This window comes from Grammomys surdaster, unplaced genomic scaffold (assembly GCF_004785775.1).
Source record: "Grammomys surdaster isolate TR1022 unplaced genomic scaffold, NIH_TR_1.0 189, whole genome shotgun sequence".
Classification (NCBI taxonomy): domain Eukaryota; kingdom Metazoa; phylum Chordata; class Mammalia; order Rodentia; family Muridae; genus Grammomys; species Grammomys surdaster.
The window spans coordinates 4,896,538-4,904,814 of NW_021604634.1; positions in this window are offsets into that span (position 1 = coordinate 4,896,538).

Below are 8,277 nucleotides of genomic sequence, written 5' to 3' on the forward strand. Positions count from 1 at the left end.
ACACACACACACACACACACACACACACACACACACACACACACACACAGAGAGAAGGAGGAAGAGAGGGAGGGAGGGAGGAAAGGAGAGAGAGAGACAGAAAAACAGAGACAGAAAGAAAGACAGATGGACAGAGAGACAGAGATAGACATAGTGATAGGGAGACAGATGGATGGGTAGATAGATAGGTAAGTAGGTAGATAGATAGATAAATAGATGACAGACAGACAGACAGACAGACAGATAGATAGATAGATAGATAGATAGATAGAGATTAGTACTCAGCTGGCCCTCCCTTTTAAAATTATTATTTAGTCTTGAACTCAAGCCTGTGGGATAATGTTGTCTAAATTAGGGGTTGGGCTTCCTTTGTTGATGAGCTATCTCTGGAAATACCCACATAGAAGGCCCAGAAGTGTGTCTCCTAGGTGATTAAATATAGTCAAATCAACAACGAAGACTAGTTATCATATCATAGTTACATATCACATTTCTCCCAGGCAGGTGGATTAAAATATAAATGTTTAGAGAAATCATGGAATTAGGAATCTTTCTTGACCTAAAACCTGCTGCAGGTCTTTGAGCTCCCACATGTCAGTGACTTTCCTCTGAAGACCTGTGCCTTATTGAAAGCAGTGTGGAGGTTATGGGTGGACATTCCTTGGTCCATGAAAGCTTGTTTTTTTAGCCTGTCTGTTAAGTAGCTTACACAGACTTTCCTCAGGGAAAGAAATCCAGGGTAGAGAAGCAAGCCTTAAAGATTCCACTTACCTAAGACTTTAGATATAAATACAGGGGCCCAAGGTATCAGTTTCCAAATTAAGTCTTTGCTTGCCATGGCTCTAGTACCTGAAGCGGTTTCTGCCCCAGGGTTGTCACCTAGCAGCACAGATCTATAAAGACCAAATCCACACATTACCTTAAGCTATATTTCAGAGAAGTCTAAAGGTCCTGACTAGTTTGTGTCAGCTCCCCTGAGAACCTAAGGTAGATGTGCTGAGGTGGCGAAATAAGGATTTAAAGTAAGTTCTGACTAGCACACACCAAGTTGTCTCTGCTTTGGGAAGAGGGACTGTGGGTGGCAGGGGGCAACCTCTCCAGGGAAACAGTTACTCAGGCTTGCTGAGGATTCTGCAGGGCAGTTTCCAAAGAGGAGGCAACCACCTCACCTTTGATGCTGTACATATTCTAATACCTGCGCTGGCTTAAGATAAACATGAAAGGAGGCAAGAAAACCATAGATTGTACATTTACTCTGATCCCATGGTGACTTGGCTCAGCCCCAGTCTAAGTTTTCAAACTGAGCATATCTTATTCTCTAGTTTGCCAGGGTCTTCTGTGTTTGCAACTTCACATAACTTGCAGGAAGCGCTGTGAAGAACACACTTGCATTGCCACTAGTAGGAAAAGCCATGGTGGTATGTTCTGGAGAAATTTATTAGCTGGTAGGAATTCCTACTTCAACTATGATTATGGCAGGTGTCTGTCTAGAGATTTTTTTTTTAAACACCCAGTCTCTGGTTGAGAAAAGCTTTCGTGGACCAAGGAATGTCTGCCTGTAACATTCACACTTTGAATAAGGCACAGGTCTTCGGATGAAAGTCACTGACATGTGCGAGCTAAGAGACTTGCAGGTTTTCAGTCAAGAAAGATTCCTAATTCTGTATCAACATGCAGTCTTTTTCTGCAGTAGACTCTCACAAAGTTAGAGGAATGTCCAATTCAACACTGACCAAAGAGAGTTGTTTTAAGGTAAATGGTACCTCATGATGCTGTGTGATTCTTTACTAACTACCATTTCTCGATACCCAAGCCTGGAAAGGACGATGTCTTCAAGCTGGCCTTAGCCTCCCTCACTTCCCCTTATTATATAAGCTCAGCCACCCCCCAGCTTCCTCTTCCCTCCTCACCATGAAGTTTAATACTCTCAATAAACTTTAATCTCATCTTTTATTTGCCGTTCCTAGATCTCTTAATGACTCCCATTTATACTTTTTCCAGTTGGTTTCAGAACTGTGCTGGGGCTCTGGCACCTGGATCTTCCCAGAAAGACAATTCTCTCACTATTGTATCCTGTTACATCATGATGAGACGCTGGCTTAGGAAAAGAATTTCAGGGCTAAATACGAATCCCTCCAGTCACAATTCCTCAGAGTTTTCATTCTCTGCCAAGTTAAAGGCACAAGAAATGTGCTTTAGAAATTTATGATGACATTTACTTTCTTGATTTAAACCCATGTGAGTGCAATGCATGTGGCATTCTTCAGGCCTCTTCTTAGCTATGTATTGTAGCATATCATATGTAAATGGTTTGTATCCTCCTAGAATGTTACTCTCTTGAGTAAGAGTTTATGCTTGTGACACTCCAACACACATCACAATACTCATGTGAAACCATCAAAGGATTGGTACTGAGCTGAATGTCAAGGTTCTTTTTTAAGTCTCATTGTAGATTTTTTTAAATTACTTTTATATTTTTTGAGATTACAATTTAATTATATCATTTTACCCTTTCCTTTCTTACATAATCTTCCCCACTCTTTCAGATTCATGGTCTCTTGAGTTATTGCTATACATATAAGCGTATAGATATACAATAAAATGTAGTGGAAAATATTAAAAAACATAATCCACACTATCGATGGCAAGGTCCCAGTGGGCCTTGTTCTCATCTCATGGAAACTCTGACTCAGAGCTCAAGTCTCTATTGATGAAGACACCATGCATTTTGGACATGTGGCCCATGTACCAAGCTGGATCTGATCTTCAAGCTTCTTCCCTAAAGACTAGATTTCATGGTACCAGAAGGCAAGATTCCAAAAGAGGGAAGTAACCAACAGTCATACCCAGCTATTATGCCTATGTAAACCAACATGGCACAGTAACTCTAAGGTTACAATAGTGACAGGCATAACTTGGTGGTAACCAACAGCTATCTAATTGAACTTAAAACCCATCCAACAGGAAAGGAATCACTCCTCGTACAGAAAACCTAGACAGCTACTCAGGGATAGTGAAGTAATAGATCTTTAAAAAGAACCTACAACCACCACTTTATTAAACCAGCCACAATAATTAACTGCATTCTAAATATTTATCTTTATTCCCACAGATAAGTGTAGTTCTCATCCCTCATCAAGAAAATTTATCTTTACTACAGATGGAGATCATTGCCAAAAACAATTGATTAAAATACAGAGTTGTGGAACCCAGTCCCAACTGATGCATCTACGACACATGAAAGGCTCGGGGGTCATTGTAGAAAGAGGGGGAGAAGGTATTGTAAGAGTCAGAGGAATAGGAAACTTGTTGTGAGATTGTGTCTCATAGAAATGCCAGAGAAGCTACATCCATAAAGTATAATCAACATGGCTGTCTAAACATGACATGAGCAATGAAGATACTAATGGAGACATGCTAACATGGAAGGGAGAAAGACCCACAGAGACCCAAGACTTGGTGTTAGTATACATGTATGACAGGCCTATGGCTGATTTTAGGCCTATGGCTGATTTTAGGCCTTCAGTGTGTAAGCAGGGCTGCCCCTGACATTTCCTCCCTTCTCTAAGTATAGAAGGGCTGTGGTAATTCTAATCTTGTGAAGGCGGGGATAGAGGCCTGACCTCCAGTAATTGAAGGGGACCTTGTAGTGGCTCCGGTCCTCCTGTCGTTGTCCAGTGAGGCATGAGGGCCTTACCCATCCTGATGCCTTTTTCCTGGAGAGGGGATACTTTCGACATCAACCCTCATGCAGTCAGGCTTGTCCCTCAGGGAACCCAGAGAGATATTTTTAAGTTTTATTTATATTCCCTTGCAGTGCTTAGCCTCGCAGCCTAAGCAAGAATTCAAATCACCAGTCAGAGGGGGTTCTGGGTAGCCCCTCTCTGCTTGGTCTAGGGGTGGAAGTCCCCTCTTTTAGGTTGGATGGAGATGGGTTTTGGGAACACCCTGGATAGAGTAACAACCTCATCTTGAGACTGGTGGTCCTCCATAGCTAACTTATGATAATGTATCTGAATAGGTTTTGCTACTAAATTATTTATCTGTTGTATCACAAAGTTAGTTAGCCTATTTAAGGCCCAGGAGCCAAAAGAATTAAGCAAAAATAACCTGATTAATGGTCCCAAGATGGGAGGAAGTAGGGTTGACAACCATGGAGAGATTGAAAAGCAATTCTTGTACCAGCATGCATCTTTCTCTTTCTCTCTCTGTGTTTTCTCAGGGCCTTCTCTGATCTTTTCCATGCTCTCTTTAACCCTCCTTGTCTTGTCTCTGTAAAGGAAACATTCTTCTTTAAGGGCTGTACACAGTCAAGAGCTGTACACAGTTTTTTCTATTGTAAAAGAGTAAATCAAGTCCAATAAATTCCTTTCTAATTTTTGGAAGTCACTTCAGACAGTGAAACAAGGGATTTCTTCAGATTAGTGATGCCAATCTCTAGCTGTTTGGTATTCTTGTCAATGGCCCGTCGAAGGTCTGAGCAGTATAAGGTCAGAGGCCAGCATCTGGATTAGAATTTCTAACAGCAGACATCACGGGTGATTCATTTTTACCTGGAAAGGAAAAAGAAGGGAGTTCTCAGGGAGATTTCTCTTCCCTGGATATAAATTGTTATTCATCTTATTTATGGTTGGGCCACGCTTTGTGGGGTTATCAATTTACTTCATTAATCTTTTGGTAGCCATTTAGTTGTGCCTTCTGTGGTATCAAACAGGCATATCAATCCTCGGCCCCATAAGAGAACTGGGACTGGGCCATTCCCTTTAAGGGTAAGAGGGTCCTTCCACGTAGCGGTGGCATAGTTTTTATGATGGAAGGCTTTCTATTACCATTTCAATCACTTCATTTGTTATGGGTCAGTTTAAGCTGTGGACTGTTTCTTGGTTTAATTTTAGTGAGAAATTCATCCATCGCTTTTAGATTTTCCAGCTTAATGGAGTACAGGTTTTTAAAATATCTCCTCACAATAAACTGAATTTCTTTGGTGTCTGTTGTAATGTTTCTCTGTTCATTTCTGCTTCTGTTAATTTGTTTTTTTCTTTTTTATTTCTCTTTCTTTTGGATAATTGGGCTAATGATCTGCCAATTTTTGTTTATTGTCTCAAAGAACCAACACTTAGATCTGTTAACTATTTTCATTGTTTTATCTTTATTGCACTTATTTCTGCTCTGGTCTTTTTATTTCTTGCCATTCTGAGGGTTTGGATCTGCTTTTTTTTTCTTGTTTTTCCAACATTTTGACTTAAATCATTATGCTATTCATTTTTGTGAACGTTCTTAATACTTAATGTAGACACCTAGAGCTATAAATTTCCCTTTTAAGATTACTATTAATATATCCTTGAAAAAAAAATATATGCACGCATGTGTGCGTGTGCGTGTTCATTTTCATTTAGTTCTGGGAAATATTTTACATCTTTCTTAATTTCTTATTTACCCCATTCATCATTCAGTAGTAAGTTCTTAATATCCATGTGCTTACATATTTACTAGATAATTGTTTGCTGTGAATATTAAGTTTTGTTACATTGTGGTCAGATAAGATGCAGAAAGTGGTTTCAATCTTTTTGAATTTGTAAAGTTTATGTTCCAGGATGTGGCTTATGTTAGAAAAGCTTCTGTGTGCCATGGTTCTCTGTACAACATTTGGGGAACTCTGCTGGAGTCTCCTCTCTCCCAATACTTGCTTACTTCTTATGTAACCCTAGAGAGGGACTAAAGGAAGTTTTCCTGTCTTCCTAAGCCTATTGCATATCCTGTAGGTTTCATGAGACTCCTGCTTCCCTCTAGGAGACCATGTTTCTATGTAGTGGAAATAACTATACAACATGCATCCAGCCATGAGACATGTGGGGAAAAAATCTATGGGAGTTCCCAGCTGCATCTGTTAGTGGCTCAAATACAGAATTTATTCCTTATGGCAATGCTGCACAACAATGTGCAGAGTCCAGCCAATCAGGAGAGCTGCCTGTGCCTCACAGTGCAGAGTTCTGATTGCAGTTCAGTCATGCAGACACAACTGGCCTCTTTGCCCAATCTCTCAGGTCTGATTAGAAATCTGTGATTCCACACCTCTTCCCAATCACACTGACCGGCTGACTAGAGTGTTTTTTGACAATCAGACAAATGTACTTTCCAGGTTATCAACATTTCCAAGATGAAGCTGTCTGCATGTCGGTTTAAGTTCTTTACTACGTGGAAAGCTACTCTCAATATTTTCTGTTTTCTAGGCAAGGGCTTCAGTGTTTAAAAGGATGTGCTTATACTGTGTGGTTGATAAATCTTGCCTTGAACCCAGAGATGGATTATGGAAGATGAATTCTTACCTGTGACAAATACCTATCACACTCAAACTACATTTCATGAGGAAATACTTATTTTGACTCATGGTTTTAGAGGCTACAGTTTCTCATGACATGGAAGGCATGATAGTGGGATGATATTCAGTCTGTCAGTGGGCAGCCTCTCACATTTGGAAGCAGAGAAGGGGGCTAGAACAGGGCTAGGCTATCATCTTTATGGTATGCCTCCAATGACCCAACTGCTGCTTAGGGCTCACAACCTAAGGGTTTCACAACATCCTCCAGTAATTCTTCCACTAGGGCCTGGGTGATTTCAGATTCAAATAATAACAGGTATGGTAAAAAAAAAAAGCCAGTCTGCTTCTTGTCCATTTGGCTGAGGTCACTTCTGATAACTGAACATATCACAGCTATTGTGTGCTGTGCTGTGCTGTGCTGCTTGGCCAAGTGACCGCACCCTGGTTGTGTCTGTGTTGTTCTGTGCTCAGACTTTAGGGTTTCATTAGCTTCTTTATTCTGCTCTGGCAGCTTCTGTTCTTTAACTGCCAATTCCACAATGCCAGGGTGAGACTTGCCTCTAATACAGATGTATTTGGAAATGCTTGCTACAAAATTATTTTAATTTCCTGCAAGATGATTAGGAATGTTTCTAATTACTTCTTTCCTGCAGACTTATTGTTGCAAAATTTATAAGCATATTGTGTGTCAGCTATATCATGTACTAATTATGAGACCTTCCACAAAGCTTTGTCCTATGCTTTCTTTCTCAACAAATGTCACTGAAACCACACAAACACACACACACACACGCACACGAGTCCTGGGAACACTGGTTGATTTTTGCCATAACTGTTTATATAAGTTATAGTGGCCGCAATTTCTCAGCTAAAATTTGGGACACATGGTTTAGCCAGGATGACTATACATATGGGTACACAGGACATAATATTTCTTTCCCAGAAAACCTGAGACATATGGTGCCCATATGCAGAGAATATATGGCCTCTTTCATGTCTATTTATTGATCCATTTCTAGTCACATGAATATGTAACAATAGAAATGTAGTTTTTATAGCTACTCCATCAGCAAATTTTCCATTTGGAAAAGATATTCATCATTTCTGTTTATGGTAAAATTACTTCTCAATTTAGTGACCACTTTTACAGTGAAGTTATGTATCTTGGCTTTGATATTCCTTAGCGAATATATCTCTTCACTTCTATTTAGGGATGCAGTTTCTGTCTAGGCAAAAAGAAAAAAAAGTGTTGTGTGTGTATCCATTTATTCTGAAAATGTCTGTGGAGGAGGCTGCTTGGTGGGGAATGATTTCAAAGTAGGTGTATGGAGAACAAGCTAAAAAAAACCATAAAAGTTTGTGAAGTAAGTCTATGTTAGGGTCAACAAACATTGATGTTTTGAAAAGCAAAATTAGTGAAAGGCAAAGAGAAGGTGAGAAAGTGCCACAAAATAAAAGATATAATATTTCAGGGGTCATGATTTTCTTCTAGTTGTTTGGTCTTCATTTTCGTCCCAGGTGGGTGTGAATAAAACAAACAGATGTCTTTTATCCATGGTATAACAAGCAAGGTTGACAGGAAACAGAATAAACATTCGTAATACTCACAGGAGTGTTGATTAAGTGTATTTGAATGCTGAATTGCTAAGAGTAGCTATCATTTAATAATGAAAATCCAAACAGAACTGATAATACAGGCATGTGGGACCAGCTGACTCAGAGGTTGAGGCAGAGGAATTATAAGATGAAAGCCTGCCTGGATTACTGAGGCATTAGTTCAAGCCTGCCTGGGCAATTTAGTGCAGTGACAATGTCACAAAGCAAAGCGAAGAGAAGTGAAGCGCAAAGGGAAGCGAAGCAAAAGGAAAAGCAAAAGCAAAAGCAAAAGGAAAAGCAAAAGGAAAAGCAAAGGCAAAAGCAAAAGCAAAAGCAAAAGCAAAAGCAAAAGCAAAAGCAAA